Below are 20,666 nucleotides of genomic sequence, written 5' to 3'. Positions count from 1 at the left end.
GAAATTCAGAAAACTCAAGATGCATACTTACTCAACTGCCTTGTCCTAAAACGACTTTCTTTTTATTCCCTTCCACAAGAGAATGAAAGAAAAATAAGAGAGTTCCTGTCAGAGAAATGAACCACTAAGCTTCGTTATGCGTTATGAAACAGCATAAGTAATACGAAGTAATACAAGGAGCTTTGGCTTTGGAATCAGATAAAACTGAGTTTGGAATCTCAATAGTGTCAGTTACTAGCCGTGGGATCCTGAACAAGTTATTTACACTCCCCTGAATCCATTTCCTTGTCTATAAAGAGAGACTAAAATCTCTCTATCATACAGCAATAGTGAAGACTGGATTAGATATTATATAAAGTACCTGGCAGAGAGCCTAACGTAAAGTAGACATACACAATAGCTAGTCATAATCATAACAGTGAAAATAATACTATATTCCTGTACTACCAACAAATCTATTACAACAATTCAACAAATGATTTGGAAGATCTATGTGCCGGGCACTACAGGGGAGGAAATAAAATGACTCACACAAAATGAAACCTACCCTCAAAGATCTGACCAGTTAGTTTCAGTTTTGAAAATGTTAATAAAAACATATCTTTTTGTATTTTCTGCTTTTGCTTAAGGTATATGCCAACCATAGCATATGTCCTTAAATTGTATAGGTTATAATTGTTATACTACAATGTACTCATTCCTCAGAAACATTGTATACCATAAAATTGCAGGTTAAAATAGAAGGGAAATAGAGAAATAACACATTCAACTTTGTAACTAACAAAAACCGTAATAGTCATGTGGGAGATAACTTGAACAGCTCAGGAAAAGCCGATCAGCTGGAGGTTGCCTCAGGGGAAATTTTAAAATGCATACAAACTTCTCCTGCTTCTGCCAAGATGGAGTGTCAGGGACTAGGTTTACTCTGCTGTGTAAAAAACAACAACAACAATACCAACAAATGGCTTGGACAAATATATGAATCAAACAATACCTCTCAAGATATTGGAAATAAGCAATGAAGGTCAGTGATCTCTGAGAAAGCCCTATGATTGCCTAGCTTACTGTCTGAACAGAGTTTCCAGTCTGTGATGCAGAGAGAAGAGTTGAGGAGATGGAGCTGGGAGTTCAGCTAAGCCAATGTGCCTAGAATTCTCAGAGCAGAGAACTATAGAGGGGAGAATTGCACAGAGAACTGAGAACTACAGAGTGTCCCTCGAGGTTTCAGTAGGTAACTGATTAACCATGTCAGTGAGTAAACTACCTGAGACTAGGAAATGAACCGCCTTATGAAATAAGAGCAAACTATTCAGGGGTTCATACAGGGTCAGGAGAGTGGCCATTCCCATCATCCAGAGTGAAAAATTTCATAATTCGTGAAGCTGAGGTTAGTAATAAGATTCTTGACTCAGGAGTGGGCAAGAATTAACCCTAGACTAAATATTGTTCTGGTCCCACCAAACAAAGCCTAGAAGCAAGACCCAAAAGTATCAACTGTTTCCAAATAACTTAACCATATCCCAGAACAAAGTACAACAGTATTTTCAAGAATATAAAAATATCTGACATCCCGCAAGATAAAATTCATAAAGTTGATCATCTAATCAAAAATGCCCAGACATGCAAAAAATCAGAAAAATAAAATCCATAATTAAGAGGAAAAACCAATCAATCAAAATATACTACAAAATGACATAGATGATAGCACTAATAAATAAGGACAGTAAAACAGTTATAATTGTATTCCATATGTTCAAAAAAACTAAAAGAAAGACTGAACATATTAAATAAAGACATGGAAGTTTTTTTTAAATTGAATTTCTACAGATGAAAACTAAAATGTCTAAAATGAAAAATACCCTGGATGGGATTAACAGCAGATTAGACACCATGGAAGGAAAGTAGCAATAGACAGCAATAGAAACTATCTAAAATGAAGCACAGAATATATTTTTTTTTAAGAACAAGAAAAAAATAAACCATGGGACAACTTCAAAAAGCCAACTGTGTGTGAAATTGGAGTTATTAAAGGAAAGAAGGCAAGGAGGAAATACAAAATATCTGAAAAAGTAACGTCTAAAGTATTTTTAACTTCGATGAAAAATATAAACCCATAGTTCCAGGAAACTCAATGGACTTCAAACACAAGAAACATGAAGAAAACTACACCAAGGCACATAATCAAACTGTTAAAACTAGTGATAAAGGGAAAATGTTAAAAGAATCCTAAGAAAAATGATTCTTTACATTCAGAGAAAAAGCAATAAGGATGACAGATTTTTAGATAATGTAGAGCATCTTTAAAGTATTCAAAGGAAAAAAAAAACCTGTTAAACTAGAATTCTGTAGTCCATAAAAATTCCTTTAAAAATTAAAGTAAAATACTTTTTCACACATATAGAGGCAAAAAAAAAAAAAAAAAGACTAAAACATGATCTATCGGGGCTTTCCTGGTGGGGCAGTGGTTGAGAATCCGCCTGCCAATGCAGGGGACACGGGTTCAAGCCCTGGTCTGGGAAGATCCCACATGCCGCGGAGCAACTAGGCCCGTGAGCCACAACTACTGAGCCTGCGCGTCTGGAGCCTGTGCTCCGCAACAAGAGAGGCCGCGATAGTGAGAGGCCCGCGCACCGCGATGAAGAGTGGCCCCCGCTTGCCGTGACTGGAGAAGGCCCTTGCACAGAAACGAAGACCCAACACAGCCCAATATAAATAAATAAATTTTAAAAAACAAAAACAAAACAAAACAAACAAAAATACCATTTAATATAAATACAAAATAGTAATAAACCTGACAAACGATGTTTAATATTTATATACTGCAAACTACAAAATATTGCTGAGAGAAATTTTAAAAGACCTAAATAAATAGAGCAACACACAGAATTCACAGTCACAAGATTCAATATTGTCAAGATGTCAAACAACAAGGTCCTACTGTATAACACAGAGAACTATACTTGATATCCTGTGATAAACCATAATGGAAAATAATATTTTTTAAAAAAAGAATGTATAACTGAATCACTTTGCTACACAGCATTAACACAACATTGTAAATCAACTATACTTCAATTTAAAAAATGTAGGAAAAAAATGTCATTTCTCTGCAAATTGATCTACAGATTCAATGCTTTCCCAATCAAAATACCCACAGGCTTTTCTGTAGAAATTGATAAGCTGATTACAAAATTTATGTGAAGTTGTACACCTGAAACTAGCATAATATTGTAAATCAACTATACTTAAATAAAAAAATATAATAAAAGTTAGGTGAAATGACAAGGCCCTGGAATACTTAAAACACTTGGAAAGGCAGAACAAAGTTGGAGAACTTATGCTACCTGACTTTAAGACATATTGCAAAGCTGTAGTAATCAAGACAGCATGGTACTGGTGTCAAGGAAGATAAATAGGTCTATGGAACAAAATAGAAAGGCCAGAAACAGACCTACAAGCATACGGTCCACTGATTTTTGACAAAGGTACAGAGGCAATTAAGCATAGAAAGACAGTCTTTCCATAAAAGCTGCTGAAACAATTTTATAGTCATATGCAAAAAAGTGAACCTCAATCCATAACTCACACCATATACTAAAAAACAACTCAGTATGGATTATACATCTAAATGTAAAACATAAAATTATAAAACTGCAAGAGGTTATTTATTTGCTGACCCATTTAAGTTACAGATACAAATCATGACAATCCAATCCTAAGTACTTCAGCAGTTATCAGAGAAATTAGGTGATTATTCTATGGGTTGGCCAAAAAGTTCGTGCGGGTTTTCCATGTTAAAGAAAAACCCGAACAAACTTTTTGGCCAACCCAATATCTTTCCTGCTGTTATCACACCAATAAAATTAACCCTGACACAATAATATTATCTAGTATGTAGCCCATATTCAAATTTCCTTAATTGACCTAATAATGTCTTTTTCTTGCTATTTTTTTTTTCAATCTAGGAAATCTAGGGTTTCAAATCAAGCCTTATGCACTGCATTTAGTTTTCATCTCCTATAATCTGAAAGAGTCCCCCTCCCCCAAGTCTTTAAAAATTTTTATGGCATTGACCTTTTTCAACAATCCATGCCAGTATCTTGAAGGATATTCAACAATCTGGATTTGTCTGACTGGTTCCTCAAGTTTGTATACAGGTTGGATATTTTTGGCATGTATCCTACATAGGTGATATACACTTCCCACTATGGCACGGTAGATATACCTAACGTCATTTGTCCCATTGGGGATGATAAGTTTAATCATTTGGTTAAGAGGCATTTGCTGAATTTCTTCATTGTAAAGATATCTTTTTCCCTTTGTAATTAATAAGCAATCTGTGATGTAATATTTTGAGTTGTATGGATACTCTGCTCTCCAATAACAGTTTACCACTGGTGATCTTTTTTTGTCTATTTTAAAAATTGAGATATAACTGACATGCAACATTATATTAGTTTCTGAGGTACACAACAATGATTTGATGTATGTATATATACTGAAATGATCCTCACAATAAGTCTAGTTAACATCCACCATGGATGAGCTTCACCTGATTCAATTATTGCACGGATGGTTGCAAAATGATAAATCTGTACTTTTATCATCCCTTCTACATAACTTTCCTCCCTCCTCCTGCCTTGCTTTTTTTTTTAGTATCACTCTGGACATAAGGATTTTTAAAAATTCAATGTTATATTATTATATTAATGTGTTTTATGTTATTCTTTGGGATGCTCAAATTGTCTCAACTGTGGCCATTAGCAGTCCCTTCAAGACCTCTTCTGTGTCCTTCAGACATGTAATTTTTAGTCTTTGAGCACTCCCTTGATTTCTGGTACTATATATTCTGGGGTTATCTTATGCTTTCTCTGCTCCAAACCTAGACCTGACCATCTGCCCAAGGAGCCTTGTTGTTTTTTGACGAATGGTATTTAGAAACTAAGACCTAATTTCTAGGTGCGCTAGACACAGAGTTCATAACGGTGTCCTCCAATTTCAGGGTTCTTTCTTATCTTTCTTCACTGCATATTTCGAGTTCCCAAGTGTCTCTACACATTTTTTTTCCTGCTCTGTCCTACAATGCAAATAAAATTATTTCAGTACTCCAATACCAGTGCTAACAACAAACCTACTAAGTTCCAGATTTCATTACAGATCTTTTTTTTTTATAAATTTATTTATTTATTTTTGGCTGTGTTGGGTCTTCATTTCTGTGCGAGGGCTTTCTCTAGTTGCGGAGAGCGGGGGCCACTCTTCATCACGGTGCGCGGGCCTCTCACTATCGCGGCCTCTCTTGTTGCGGAGCACAGGCTCCAGACGCGCAGGCTCAGTAGTTGTGGCTCACGGGACCAGTTGCTCCGCGGCATGTGGGATCTTCCCAGACCAGGGCTCGAACCCGTGTCCCCTGCATTGGCAGGCGGATTCTCAACCACTGCACCACAGGGAAGCCCCGTTACAGATCTTTTGATCTTTAGACTGCATCCCATTCAGGTTACTGTGTTCAAAAGTTACCTTAATTCTTTTTAGCTGCATTGTTATGTTTATCAACTTGATAAACAGGTTTATTTTTTTCTGATTGTATTCAATTTTAGGGTTAACTTCTTTCAGTCTTTTCTTTTTTTATAATTTTGATTGGAGTACAGTTGTTTTACAATGTTGTGTTAGCTTCCACTGCACAACAAAATGAATCAGCCATACACATACAGATGTCCCCTCCATTTTGGACTTCCCTCCCACTTAGGTTACTACAGTGCATTAGGTAGAGTTCCCTGTGCTATACAGTATGTTCCCATCAGTTGTCTATTTTATACATAGTATCAATAATGTATAGGTGTCAATCCCAGTCTCCCAATTCCTCCCACCCCTCCCCCTTCCCCTCCCTGGTATCCATACATCTATTCTCGACATTTGTGTCTCTATTTCTGCCTTGCAAATAAGACTTTCAATCTTTTCAAATTGATTTATTTTTGAATTTGTAAAACACCAATGTAATTCAAAAGTTCAAACTACGTGAAATATATACTCAGAGACATCACACTCCCCATCCCTATCTTATTGAGCTCACTACCTACCCCTTACCCTGTATCAAGTACCACTGCCATTTTAAAAAATCTTTCCTCCGTGTCTATTCTGTGCAAAAATAAGCAAATACACATATTTTTATTTCTCCTTTCTTCTAACACAAAACATAATATACTACATATACTCAGTTGCACTTTGTTTTTTTCGTTCATTTCACTTAAGAGTATATCCTGGAAATCCCTTCATACCAGTTCACAGAGGTCTTCCTCACTGTCCTTTATGGCTGTATCATACTCCATTGTATGGATATACCATAGCTTACCAGTCTCTTGTGTAAGGAAATTATGACATTTCCTTTTTTTTTTTGCTGTCATAAATATTATCATAATGAATAATTTTAATTATATATTGTTTTTTTTTTTGTGGCAGTGTATCTCCAGAGTATACATCCAAGAGTGTATTAGTTTGCTAGGGCTGCCATAAAAAAATACTACAGACTAGGTAGCTTAAACAACAGAAATTAATTTTTTCACAGTTCTGGAGGCTAGAAATCCAACATCAAGGTTTCCATAAGTTTGGTTTCTTCTGAGGCCTCTCTCCTTGGCTTGCAGATAGCCACTTTCTTGCTGTGTGCTCACATGGTCTTTCCTCTTTCTGTTTGTTGTCTGTGTCCTAATCTCCTCTTCTTACAAAGATACCAGTTGTATCGGATTGGGGTGCACCTATATAACCTCATTCTGCCTTAATTACCTCTTTAAAGGTCCTTTCTGCAAATACCGTCACATTCTGAAGTACTGGGAGTAAGAACGTTAATATATGAATTTGGGAGGGGACACTATTTGGCCCAAAATCAAGACTAAATGCTAGGTACTGTTAAATTCCACTTCATTGGTTTATACAATTTTGTACTACCACCAGTAATCAAGCACTTATTTTTAAATTTCTTAAAATACAGCTGAAAGAACTATTGCTTAGCTGTAGCCACACTAAAAATTTTTCCTTTCATACTGAAGGTTATAATTTTATTCCAGCTATTCTAGCTTTCCTTGCCTAGGAAAATCAAGTTTGATTTCTACAAATTCCATGTTATTTTCTTATTTACCAATTGCATATGAGATACTTGATGTTGTAGAAGTATCTTTTGCAGAACAGATTGGGCTTTAAATTGTTATGACTCAGATATTTTACCCTGAATCTGGATACTGTTTTACAAAGAATTCTTGCCCTGAAAAAAAAACTCTTCTACTACAGTAATGATTCTGAGAGTGGGACATGTGGATTTTCTAAACTAAAGAAAATTTGTAAAGCTGGGGATAGATCCAAGTTTTCCAGTCTATGTGAGGAAAAGAGGAACTGAGCAGACTCTATTCCCAAAGAACTTAAAATGAGAAACATAGATTGTATTGTCCCTAGGCTTGTCCTTTGCATTATAGGTGTAGCTTGTAAAAATAAGCCCTCATTCCAGGGATTATGACCTCATGGGAAGATAGTAACATTGCAAGAGATTTACAGCTATCTCTGGGCTACTACATCTTGGTACCACAGAGTTACCTCCTCTAGTTCTCACAGGTGAGTAGCCTATAAGGTGTATTCCCTTCCCCTCCATCAGCCTGTCCGTATCAAACAGAACTCTGCCTCTGACTGCTCCCTCCCATGGTCTTCTTTTGAGAATGGTCTCATATTCTGGGCTTTACTTTACAAGTGAAATTTTATCACCAAACAGTTACAACCAAATGTTCTGAATCTTTAATCTTTTTTAATTACAAAAGAAAACATCATCACTGTATCAAATTTACATAGCACAGATGTCTATGAAAGCAAAAAGTAAAAGTCCTTTCTTGAACCCCAGATGTAACCTATGGCAGTGTTTATATGTTGTTATTTATAAAAACAAATTTCTAGTGATAAGAGTAGGTGGGAAACACACTCTCATGCACTGTTGCTGAGTGTACACATAGGTTAACATCTTTGGAGATAAATGAGGAGATAGTTTTCAAGATGCAAATACACATAATCTCAGAATTAGTCATTTCACTTTTGGAAATTAACCCTGTAGATATTAGATTTATTTTGTCATGTGTACAAATACTTATTTACAAAAGTGTTCACTGAAGCAATGTTTGCAATAGTAATGGTCTAAAAGCAATCCAAATGTCTACCAAAAAGAGATGGTATAAACAAATAACGATACTCTAATGGAATACTATGAAGCATATCATTTTCTTTAAAACTGAGTTATAAACGTTTACTGATATGTTTAGATGCTCATGACACAATAAGGGAAAAAATGAAGTTGTAGAGCTTGTAGGGAAGGAAAGCATGCGGGTTTTGTGACATCTCTGTCATATGCACAGAATTCTTCCGGAAGGATGCATAACAAATGGCTAACAGTTCTTCTTTGGGCAGCAGGATTCAGGATCTGGGATAGGATATTGGAGAAGAGAATTTTTACTTCTTGTTTTGTATTTTTCTTACAATTTGAATTATTTTTGTTTACCATGTGCATGCATTCCTTTTAAAATTGAAAAAAAAAAAAGATATTTTCAAGAAGCCATTTCCATGTTCTTGTGCATGACTCTTACCCACAGTTCTCTGTTAAGTAGATCATGATGCATTTGTTTCTCACTGTTCCCTGAAAGTTTTCTTTTTTCTACATCTTTCCTTTTCAGTAGCCATTCTACATAATGGAAGAAAATGGCTGAGTTTTGTCTAAATTATAATAGGACTGGAAGGGAGAAGAAAAGCAAGTTGGGCTTTGTCTCATGTAATTTTTTTGTGTTATAATAAAACATCTAAACTCCCAGGCAACACACCAAGATAAGCTTAAGCAAAAAGTAAAAAAAGAGCAAGAAATCTGAGGTGGAGAGCTTGGGATGGAGATGCACAGAATGTCTGCCTCCCCGACCATGATTCTAACATTCCTAATTGTTTGCTATATGTTTACTGTCTATACCCTGCAGACCAGGAAATAGTTTTCTCACACCAAAAGTTACATTACAATTGTAACATATGCTTAGTTATTTTGTTATTGGAGAAGATTTGACGATTATTTATTTGAGAAAGATTAAGAATTACTAGAACTCACTAGAATAAGGCTTTATGAAATAATATCTGACCATCTTGGACCTATAAGATTTTTTACAGCCACACAGAAAGATAAATATTGGTTAACCCGCACACTAGCCAAGGTGAAAATCGGACAGCACTGGACACAGGACCATCAGCATCTTATTCTGAGAACTCACAGCTGTATTTCAGAGCTGAACCATACGACGGTTGGCCATGTCATTCCACAGTACTGACATCTTCTAAAAGTACTGGATGGCATATGTAAATTAAAATAAAATGAATATTTAATTTCATTTTTAGAATATTTAAAAGTATTTTGCAATTCCCCTGGAGAACTGCAGGCTCTCTGGACTGTTGCAAAGCCAGGGCCAGCGATCCCTGCCAGGGAAGACAACTGGCGCCAGCTGCTTCTGAGAAGTCAGGGATGGTATGAAATGGCACCAAGATGTGTCACTGTCACTTGTTTGATTGGAATTTAAAAAAACGAATCAAGCAGTTGACCTCTCCAAGTAGGTACCTGAACAGCATTATTGTTCAAAGATTTCTTGAAAGCCTGCATAGCCAATTCAGTGAAAGCCATGCCTAAGCGCTTCCCCCACCATCCCTGACCAATTCCAGCAATGGAAAACCATCTGCATCCTGGCTAAGCCCAGAACAATTGAATTCTCTGTGCAAAAAGTAACCATTCCTCCCACCATTCCTGTATCCCATCCAAACACTGATGTCTGCTTCAGTCTGCAAGGGACTGAGGGCATAGGCAGTTTCTGCTTTAGTTGTGTGAAAACATAAACTAACATCTGTAACCCACTTTAGAGTTTTCAAAGCATTTTTCCCTCATATATCCTGTGTTTCTTCTTTACACACAGCCACAAGTTAGAGGGCAATTAAAATATAATTTTTATTATGTACGCAACCTACATTCCCTCCTCAGCCTCTCAAATCAGGTTGAAGATGTCACTGGTGAATATTAATTTGAGAATTGTGGGAACATTTTTGTTTTTTTAGAAATAATAAATTAAAATTGAAAATGATTTTTCAGCCTTCCAAAATGAGAGTTTGACTTCAGATGTTTCAAAATTTGCCCAAACTAGTACCTACACTGTTTTACAGTATTCAGTGCAATTAAGCAATTATTTATTGAGCACTCCCTGTGTGCAGGGCACGTGCCATACAACCTCAGGCAAGACTGGTGGCTGCTCTAGAAGGATCTTAGGAGTCCTTAGGAGAACACAGACAGTCATGGGATTGGGCTAGGGTATGAGAGACTCTATAAAATATGGGCGCACATGGTGCTGAAGGGAGCACCAGGAGGGGTGCTAACCCCATCTTGGGAGAAAAACATGTCTCGTGTGCCTTTACAACAGATAGCCACCACATCTTCACAGTATGTTAAGGAGAAACATACTGTTTGGATTATGGAAAGTGGTGTGAAAGCATCTTGTTTGGGGAAAGCAAATGAAAACATGCATATTTCCCCCTTGGCTTTGTCCACGTTCATCATGGTTTCTTCCAAGTCCCTCCCTTATCTCACCATGAGCTGTGACTCCTCTTGAGCTGTACAGGGTGCTGGCTCTAAACAGATTCATGGGAAAGGGCCTGAAAATGCCTGTGTCATGCCAGGGACCAGTGAAGGGACTAGGCAGGGACAGCAGGACAGCAGGGAGAAGGCATCCACAAAACAGCTGGCTCTGGTTAGCAAAACACCCGATGCCAGGGATAGGGAAACCTTGATAAGGATCAGACTACTCAACTGAGATATTACTTTTGGGATTCTCTACTCACCACCCCTCCACCGCAACGCTGTCCTCCAGGCAGGGTTAGATTCCCCGCTCTGGGCCTCCACCGAAACCCTGCTTCCCTCCCTGGTGACATTTGCTTGAGGTGGGGCAATCTGATTCTCTGTTCATTTGTCACCCCTATAAAACTGTAAGTGTTTGTAGTTCAAGACTTTTCTTTTATCTCCAGTATCTACCACAGTGTGTGGCTCAGAGTATCTCTCAGAAAATATTTGTTTCTATCTTTTAAATTAAAGAACACTAGAAATCCCCAAAGTAAAATTCCATGGCTTAAAAAACACTACGTAGAGATGTAAAAGTTACCCTTTCATATCCCTCCTTTTTCTTTTGCTAAAACAGATCTATCAATATATATAGTAAATACTGGTTGAGTGAATTAATAAATGAGTGAATAAATAAATCTAATAGAGTTGAAGAGGCTGAGGGAAGGAATGTCAGAAGTTAAGCCAGCAATCCGAAGGATCTCCCCATCTCAAGATCCTTAACTTCATCACATCTGCAAAGTCCCTTTTGCCATATGTTTCTGGGCTTTAGGATGTAGACATCTCTGGAGCCCATTATTCTGTCTACCATAGAGTCTGTGGAACAGAGAGACAGAAGATCTAAGTCTTACTAAGTCCAGACTCTCCTTCTAAGGAGCACTTTGACCTCATTCACTTTCTTTCTTTGGATCTTAGTTTCCTAATCCACAAACTGGACAAATTCATTTAGCCAGTATGTTATTAGTCATGCACTTTCTAAATTTTAGATACAGAATAAAACAGACAAAAGTCCCTTCTTTTATGATGCTTACATTCTAGAGAATGAGAAAGTAAATTAAGTAAAATATGTTAGATGGTGATAAGCATTGAGGGCTGGTGAGGAGACCAGAGTGTCCAGAGCAGAGCAAGGTAAAAGGAAGGCAATAGGCAAAGAAGTCAGAAAGGGAGGCTGGGATGGAGAATACAGATCATCTGGGCCTTATAGGTCTTGGTAAGGACTTGGGAAGCCACTGGAGGGTTTGAGCAGAGGAGTGACCATGATTTACCATAACACACATTTTAATGGGTTGCTCTGGCTGCTGGTTGAGAATAAACTGAAAGGGACAAGAATGGATGCAGGGAGACGTGCTAATACCTTATTCCCCTATCTTCACTCCTCTGTACGCCTTTCTATTTGCATATCCGTGCTTCCTTCACGCATGTAGTTATCCCTCTTAAGAGCATCCTGCTCCTCTTTCCAATTTGAAATTCCATTCACCAGTCAGTTCGGTGCTCATCTCAGAGCTGCCGGGGCACTTGGGGAACTTGGTATCTTTGGGTGAGGAAAGTGGGGCAAATACCCTTAGGGAGCCTGTCCAAGGTCATCCAAATAGTAAATAGTGGACCCGGGACTGTCCCTAAAGTGTGATTTGAAGGAAATTAAAAGATCTTCTTGCTATAAAGACATTTTCCCTGTAATAGTTTGTGTTTGCAGTTTCCCTCATTAAATTGTGATCTGGAAGAGCACAGATAGTATCTTATTCGGCTTTGTGTACTTAGCGCTTAGCATGGTGGCTGGCATGGGACAGACACCCAGTAAGTTTTTGCCAGATGAGTAAATAACAGAATGTCAAGCCCTGAAGAGTGTGTGTTATTAGCATCTTGTTGTCAAACTTCACCCCACCGCCTCCTGGTGTTGAGTGTCAGACAAATGGAAATGTCTAAGAATCTATGAGACCTAGGCTGAGTGTTCCAGGAAAAGAGACTTATTATTTATCAAACGGAGCTGCAACAGGATTGGAGAGGGATCCTCCTAACACAGTAAAGATCAGAGCCAGAGACCCCCTTCTTTACCTTCCCTCCTTGATTCCCTAGTGGTTCTAAGAGAAGAGGGATAAAATAAGTTCTAAAGGGGTGTTATTCTTTGAGGAGGAACCACAGTCCTATTTTGTGTGACTTGTGCCCTAGGCATGTGGATTTTGTTTTTATTTAGGTGACTACAGTGACAATAGAATTGGCAGGTGTAGCCGGGGCTGGTGTGGGAGCTGTGCATGTCGACCAGAAGGGATGTTCCAAGAAGTGCATACTTGCTCTGTCAGGGGCTTTGTGGACTCATATTGAGTGATCTGGTTGCCATTTTTTAGAAACTGGGGGACCTGAGTTTACACTACCATGTCCATGCTCTAGAATGGCACCTATACTACTGTATTTTAGCAAGTTTATAAGAAATCTTCCCTGCAATACTCAAGCTTTGCCATGGTGGAATCCATGTCTTTATCCTCCATGGATCCCCAGTACCTAAGACAGTCTCTGGTTAACAGTAGGTGGTCAATAAGTGTGGGAAGAAGGTAGGAAGGAAGGGTGGGAGAGAGGCAGGGAAAAATGCTGGCTTTCCAAGTCCTTTGTCTCTGAGGTTTCAGAGTGGGAACTGGGAAACTAGAGCCAAGGAAAGAAGGTGGTACATGTGACAACATAGAAGAAGCATCACATGATACCTGTAGTGACAAAAAGATTACATTTTTAGTCCTTCAGTTTTATGGGCATGCAGTAAGCATACGTTAAATGATTTTTGAATGAGTGACTAGTATGAATCAATAAAAGTAATGGCACATTTGCTGGACAACTTTTACAGTTAAATGATCTCCCATCTCCTCCAGTTCTTACTCTGCCTCTAGGTTCTCTCCCTGGCACCAGCTTCCAAACACCACCTCCCCCTACTCCAATGCATGTGATAATATCAGAAGACTCGTTTTTCCACCTTTGTTTTGGATTTATTATCTAATGATTTTCTCACTAACAACACTCTTCAAGTTAGTCACAGTTTGGTTCGATTCCTCCAACACGCTACTCAAGACACAGTTTCTGGATCTTTCACAGATTTATAATGAAATGATTAAGGAGTCATTGAGGTCCCAGTGGGACCATCTGTAAAATGTGAAGATAGTTCAGCCTATCAGCCTGTAGATGTATTTCCAAAGCACTGGGAGATCTTTGGGTTAAACATGTAACACCTGCATGAGTGTAAGCTTATATAGTTGAGGGCAGGAAGGAACCTTGAACATCATCTGCTTCAACCACTCCCATTTTTTTCAGATAAAAAGCAAGCTGAGAGGTTAAGGACTTTTCAATGACACTTTGCAAGTTATGGCAGAGCTGGGACTGGGAATAAAGTTCAGTACACCCATTGCCTCCTGGGACACAATCTCTTCTCACACAATCTTTCCTCTTTTGCTTCCGGTTGCTTCAACCCTCCTGACTCAAGTTTATCCTCTGAGATGCGAAACTGATAGGGACAAATCCTTAAAAAGAGATGCCAGCACACAGAGAACTTGATGATAAATAGGGAGATGATGCAAGCACAAGGACTGAATCCAGAAATAAATCATATCTTCACATAGTGTTTACTGAAATTGCATTTTGAATAATTTCCATAGAAATTATTTTACCCACCACAGGAATGTTACTCCCTCCCACAGGGATCTGACCAAACAGAAAGAGAAGCAGAAGGGAAGAAGAGCAGTAATTTAGATTTATATATAAAACATTAGTCAGAACCTAAGTAATAAGCCTCAACAAATCAGAATATTTTATGCATTCTGCCTGTTAGTGGAAAAAGCAAACCACAAGAAAGCAAGCATATATCAGAGATTTAAAAAAATGCTTCTAGGGCTTATTTTAGGCTTTACATTTTTTTCCTAATTCCCTGCACTATCTTTAAAATATCCCACTGCACACCTCCTTCTCCTCACGTGTTCATTTGTTCATTTAATCAATCTGCCAATATTTACTGAGCCCTTTTCTGACGTCCCAAGTACTCTGCTAACTTAGAGATGAAAACATGGTTTTCCACCAAGTTTAATGCCTGCTTAAAAGTTATCCTAAAAAAAAAAAAAAAAGTTATCTTAAGAAGACTGGGAGTTTTTTCACTTATTTTTTTTTTACAGTTATATTTCTAGTTCTATAAATGGATAGTTCTGTACTGAATATTTCCATATGGGCCGTCCAGATGCACTGTGTACCATTCTGCACTCTGTCGTTTACTTCTTGGGGAGTAGGGGTAAGGACTGACCTTTATGGAGCAGATAAATCATGTTCCTTTGCCCTGGAGTTCAGCAAATGAGAGGAACCAACAGGTCAGGAGATCAGAGTGTGGGAGGAGAGACAGGCAGGGCTATTCCCATTCCCCACACCTGCCAAGCTGTGGATGGACAGTGGCTACATTCCTCTCCTAAAGATCACAGCATCTGTTAGGTAACCCTTCCTAAAACTCTTGGATTAGCAGCTGTCCTATAAATCATTGTGATTGACAATTACAAAATAATGAGTATATTTCTGAGAAACAACAAAAAGCAGTATAGTTGGGAGCTAAGCAAACTGCTACCTAAAGTAGCTACAGAGGATGAAAACAGGTCAAGATACTCTTCCCACCTACCCTTTGAAAAGTGATCTTCGAAAAGCCACTTCATGTTCACAGTTGGGTGAGAAAAGGTTCATATTCTCTGTTTTTCATAAACCTAACCCTGCCATGCCAGGATGACACGTAGGCCCAATTTTATTCGGTTGAGAGTAGCTGCCTGGGGCACAGTCTTGAAAAAATTGTGAGGCCTGTTCTCAATCTCTGTATGCCAGTATCTGCCAGGGACATGGGTCAGGGCATATGCTTGAAATATGGCTCCTGACTGTAATACCCATCTCTGTACTTCTAAATGAGTCTGATTTGGGACAATTAGATTCTGGGACAGAAACTAGTTTCTAGAATCACAAGAGTTACAATTTATGTCATTTAGCCCTCCTACTTTTTACTCATTTTACATAAGGAAAAGAGGCACATGAAGATTAAACGGTTCACTGAGATCAGTAATGGAACCACCATACAAATTTTCTCCAAATTCATGCTCAGTTCTACTTATTAAGGACAAAAAGTGAAAAACAAAAATCGCTGACTGCAACTGTCAGTTGAGTTTTGGAAAGTCCAACAGAATCTAACTGGTTAGAGATGGGATTTGACAGAGACAGTGAGGGTAACACCCTCCCTGTTTTCAGAGAGATTTAAGGTATCTTTTGGTGTTGTTTTTAGAAAGATCAAGACCTAAGGATTATGTCTGACTTTCAGTGGTCACAGCTAGGATCCTAGAATCACACCAGACAGGTACAGAGTGGGCAGGAATCTGATGTAGTTTGATTACATAGACAAAATAGAAAAAAGCTTATCTAAAGACACTCCAGGAAGCTTTTTGGAGACCTTGCTATAGTTCTTTTTGTAAAACATAAATCCAGAAGAGGGAAGCCTACTCACCCTAGTTTTGAAGTAGCTGAGAGGAAAGGGTGGTAATTTAAAAATAGAATGGGTGTGCAGATAACATATGGATCTTGTCTTTAGGGCCATACCACCTGGAAAAGATATGGCATGCAAAGAGAGATAACAAAGTAAGATGTTCCTTCAAAACTTTAATTTGCTCATTGCTAAGCTCCATTTCCTCCATGGAACATATGTCCTAAGACTGCGGGTGAACAGTGGGGATGGGGAACATTGAAAACAATCTCTTACATCCCTCCAAAATTAGGCTCTCCATTCTAGATCCATACTTAAATAAGGCAGCAATTCCCTCTCTTCTTTGAAGATCTGTATTCTATTGTTGAAAAGCAGTTTGAAAAAGAGTATGGAGAGAAAACATGAAAAATGAACAGGAATCCCAGGGCCTGCAACACCCCCATATAATCAGTCTTCTTCCTAGTACTGCACACGAAGGATTCTACAAGTAATGGAGTCAGTTGTCTGAAGATCAATAACTGTAAATTATTCACTTATGTCTGCTCTGGCTCTCCCATCCTCACCACCTTCTCCTAACCCTGATCAAAATGTCTTCATTGTTGTGGAGTAGGAAAGAGTCCTTAAGGTAAGAAGGTGAATCTAGAAAAGACTATGGTCTTGGCCCTTAATTTTAAGAAAAAGGTACTCCGAGAAATATTCTACTTTGCTATCCACATCACCCAGCCTCTCCCTTGATTTTACTTTTTTACCTTCCAGGAAAAAAGTGATAGTAATGTCACCCTTCAAGCACCTAAGTAGCCTTCCCAAAGACCAGATAAGCCTCCTGATTACTACCCTCATGCAAAGACGATGCTACAATTTGCACTTCCCCAAAAATTACTAGGGAAAAACAGCATCTTTTAATGTTAGGGGTGGAGAGATGAGAGCATCACTCCTTTAAAACTCAGCCATTTAGTTGCTCTGAATTTGAAGCATGACAAGGATGTGCCCTTAGGTGAAACTGTTCCTTGCTTGGACCAGCCCCAGCCTTAGCTCCTTCTGCTTTACAGTGGTGTCACTTAAAGTAGAGCACTCATCTGGAGATCAAAGTTCTTCCTATTCCTGCTCTTATTTGTGTGTGATTTTTCATTAAGGTACTTAATATCTCTGGACCAGTGTCACCAAATATAAAATGAGGGGTAGAACTAGAATTAAGCCAAAGGTGTAAAAGAACAATCTCCAAATCATTATTATTGTTTCCCATGTATTTTAGTGACTCCTGGAAACTATCTCACTCTAAGGGAGACTCTGCCTCTGTTTGATTTAGGTCACAATGAGTCCAGCATAAGACAGTATGGCCAGAGAACTGTGGCTGTACCCCAGATTATGAAGCAAAAGGTTTGCCTTCATTGTGGAATCTCTCCCTCTGTATTTGAAAAACATATTCAATATAAATGAAAGGTCAGAGGTGAGTGGATTGTGCTTCAAGTAAGTTTTGAACATAGATGCCATCTAGTCTTTGCATTCTGCAAAATTCTTCTTTAAGTGAATAAATGTGTAGGGTAACTCTCCATTACCTTGATCAGCATCTAATACCAACCTGACACTTAGAATTAAATTAGAGAAACAAAATTGGATACTTTGAGACTGGAGGGCTGATTATACTACCAGAGCTAAGAGTGGATTTAAACTCTTTCCTTATCCCATTTAAATCTAACTAGATATAAACTCTCCATTACTGAGGAACAGAGGTGTGTCTGCAGAGGTGGAGGTTCCCCTTGATGTTCTTGGTCAAGGAAACCTAATCCTTTCTTCTGACACACATGGTTGCAATAGAAAGCGTTCCCCAACTGCCAGTCTGGTTTTAATCTATTGTTTCAAGTAAGATGGGATTTTCAGGGAATGTTAAGGAAAGAGCAAAATTACTAGAACTTACTATAAGATAAAAGTGTTGATGAGAAATCAAATTTTAAACAAGTGTTCAAAATTCTAAGCATGAACATATGTAGACATACGGTGCATGCTACAAGTATACAAAAATAAAAGGTTTTAATTGTAAGTATATCTAAAGTCTGCTTTCAGTACATTTATATCTCATTTTACTAAAGCTCTTTGGCTTACCAGATGATAGCCATGGTAAAATATTGCCAATAAATACAGTGGTGCTTCATTTAAACAACACTGTTGGACAATGAAATATTCCATAAGTGAACTTCCCATGTAATCAAACTAACCCTGCATTATACAAACCTTTAAAATGTTAACCATTTTATATGGAAACTTCTCAAAAGTTACAACTTTTTCTTTAAAAGGTACACTGAAGAACATCTTTTCCTGAAGATTCAGGATTAACATTTACAATACTCATTAAAATATGCTGAACATACTGCACTTCTTAGAAGAGCAGAAGATGGTGAGCTTAGATGATGGTGAGCTTTTTCGTGATACTTTTGCCAACACCAAAAGGTTTCAGACCGCCATTGTAAGAAAGTGCAAAAGCAGACAAAACTAGCTTGCTTTTAATAGGTCTAGTGTCTTTTCTGCTGTCAGCTGTCCCTTCTGGCTAAAAGCATACCAATCTGTCAATTAATTGCTTATTTTGTCAAAATAAAATTTAGATTTAAAAGATGTGCCTACTTTGTGCAAGGTACTATACTAGGTGCTAGGGAAATGTAAGAAACGCAAAAGAAATCATCATGCGGGCTGAGTGACACTCAAGAGTCACCAGGTCACCGCTGTGGTGGGAAACACAATTTATTCTAAGTTTGAAAATAACTTTTTTTTTTGAAGTACAGTTGATTTACAATGTTGTGTTAGTTCCAGGTGTACAGCAAAGTGATTCAGTGTTATACATATATATATACACACTTTTTCAGATTTTTTCCCTTATAGGTTATTAAAAAATATTGAGTATAGTTCCCTGTGCTATACAGTAGGTCCCTGTGAAAATAACTTACTTCTAAAAATATAGATATTGAAGTGATTACACACAGCTGTCCTGAAATACCTTCTTCAATGGGAGTGTCTTGGAAATATCTCCCATGAAAATATCAGTCATGTGAGTCTTCGGAGATAAAAGACTAAACTTACTGCTTGAGGAAATAAAGTGGGCAGGCCCTGTGACAGCTTTCTGCTGAAACCCTCATATTATTGCTAGGCTTTATCTTATAATCCAGGTGGCTGAGGATGTCAGAAGTCTAATCTTGCTAATTCCTAGGGTCATCAAATCTAATTAATATATCTGTAAAAAACTGTATTTTAATGCTTTGCTGTATATATGAGTACAAAACATTTAGGCATTTATAAAACTGCATGTTTACAAGAGATACCTTGTATCTTTATAAAGATCAATCATCACTTCCACTGGCAAGGTCTCTTTCCTGGATTTCAATAATACCTCATTTTGGGGGCTTTTAAACATTATTTGGCTACTCCTTTCAATTTCCATCATCCGACTATTTTTATTCCACAAACTCTACCTTGTAGTCTCAAAGATTTCCTTGGATTCAGTTACCATCTGCTTTGTAGCTCAGACCTCTCTCCTGAGGTCCAGACTTATCTAATTGGTGTCATATTTGGAAGTACTACAAGCACCTCAAATTTAAAAGAGACAAAACCAAACTGATTAGTTTTGTTGAAGAATGGCATTTGATTTCCTTAGTTTTATTTTTTGTCCTCATTCCTACAATTCCTTCCCTGCTTATTTCTGTATTACATCACTTATGCTTGAACTTCACCAGTACTATGTACCACTCTTGAGATTTTTACTGTATGTTTTTAATTGATAAATTGATAAGTTTTGTCTTACCTTGTTAGATTTCAGTTCCATTAAGAGTATCAGCATCCTTACTGCATTTATCTCCTACCTCTCCCTAATGAATAAATACAACAAAACACATAAAGGAATTCTGACGAATCTCTCCCAATTATATTTTTACTGATAGATTTTTGGGTGCACTAACAGAAGTAGGAGTACCATGTTAACTCTTCTCATAATTTAAAGCAAAACTCAAAACAATTTCTTCTATCAAGTGTCATCTTCTTTCTGAAGCCTTCCTTGGACCAGGCTGAAGCACCACAGTCATAACCACCCCACCTCCCCAATCTCGGCATTTGCTTCTTTAACACCTCAAACAGTGCATCATTTATTTATCTGCTACCCCATTAGCCCGTATACAACTTGAAGGCAAGATATATCTTTCTTTGCACCTTCAGTACCTAGCAGATGGCAGGGTTCAACAAACGTCTGCAGATCCAATGCATTAATGAGGCCACATAGGTCTCAAAAGACCACTTACTGCCCTCTAACAGGACTGGGGAGGTCCCACTCCTAGAGAAACTTCTTAAAAGCTTGCCTCAGGACGGCTAGGATCCGAAAGGCAACTTACTTGACTTTCTTCCAGTTTAAAAAACACTGCTACTAATATCCTCGTAGGAGACTGTCCCTTCACAAAACCTGCGGAAATATTAGGTCTCCAGGGCAAATACTAAAGCCAAGCCCCACCCCGTCCCTGACCCCGCGACCTGCTCAGCGAAGGCCGGACTCCCCCAGGCACCAGCACAAAG

At 38.1% G+C, this 20,666-nt stretch overlaps 1 long non-coding RNA gene across 1 annotated transcript; it reads right to left on the bottom strand.

The window, feature by feature from the left end:
- Positions 1-7,805: 7,805 nt before the first annotated feature.
- On the bottom strand, positions 7,806-20,618 carry LOC137762547 (uncharacterized). The gene is made up of 3 exons (XR_011073583.1): positions 20,489-20,618; positions 19,909-19,972; positions 7,806-8,443 (listed from the first exon to the last, which is right to left on the bottom strand). It is a non-coding gene; the product is annotated as an uncharacterized lncRNA (long non-coding RNA).
- Between the last annotated feature and the right edge of the window lie 48 nt (positions 20,619-20,666).

Source organism: Eschrichtius robustus, chromosome 3 (assembly GCF_028021215.1).
Source record: "Eschrichtius robustus isolate mEscRob2 chromosome 3, mEscRob2.pri, whole genome shotgun sequence".
NCBI lineage: Eukaryota > Metazoa > Chordata > Mammalia > Artiodactyla > Eschrichtiidae > Eschrichtius > Eschrichtius robustus.
The sequence above is the reverse complement of the archived record's forward strand: the minus strand, read 5'-3'. Positions and strand labels throughout refer to the sequence as shown.